This window comes from Trichechus manatus, unplaced genomic scaffold, assembly GCF_000243295.1.
Source record: "Trichechus manatus latirostris isolate Lorelei unplaced genomic scaffold, TriManLat1.0 scaffold00027, whole genome shotgun sequence".
Taxonomy (NCBI): domain Eukaryota; kingdom Metazoa; phylum Chordata; class Mammalia; order Sirenia; family Trichechidae; genus Trichechus; species Trichechus manatus.
In genome coordinates, this window is record NW_004443963.1 from 2,318,923 (window position 1) to 2,319,614 (window position 692).

Consider the following 692-nt stretch of genomic DNA (forward strand, 5'->3'; position numbering starts at 1 on the left):
CACTTAAACATACACCATATTTTTACACAAATAATACGTGTGTCATACTTTTTTTTTGCCAACTGTGCAACCCCCTCAAGCATTATTTTCCTCAGTGCACTAAGCACGTTATATGTATGGGTGCATTATTTACGTGGGTGGGTTATTTGTGAAACAATATGCTATTATGCTTGTGCAATTCATCCATGTTAATAAGTGTAGTTATAATTCACTCATTTTTCACTGCTATATAAAACTTGTTATATTAGATTATGTGAAGATATCAGTTTATTTACCTATTCAGGATGGATGGACATTTAAGTTATTTACAGCTTTTGGTTATTGTACATACGAAGGTACTATAAATATCCTTAAAGCTGCCTCCTAGGACACGTGTACAAGAATTTCTCTAGGATATACTCCTGGATTAGAATTGTGGTATCACAGGGTATATGTATCTTCAACTTTAACAAGTAATGTCAGATTGCTTTTGAAAATAGTTGTACCCATTTATTCTAGTGCTGCGGTATGTATAAGAACTCCATTGTTCCCCATCTTTGCAAACACTTTTTAATTTGGCCAATTTGGTGAGTGTGAAATATATCTCATGTGATTTTAATTTGCATTTCCCTGATTACTAATGAGGATAAACACCTTTTCGCTTATATATATATGCTGTTGTTGTTAGGTGCCATCAAGTATGTTCCTACTCA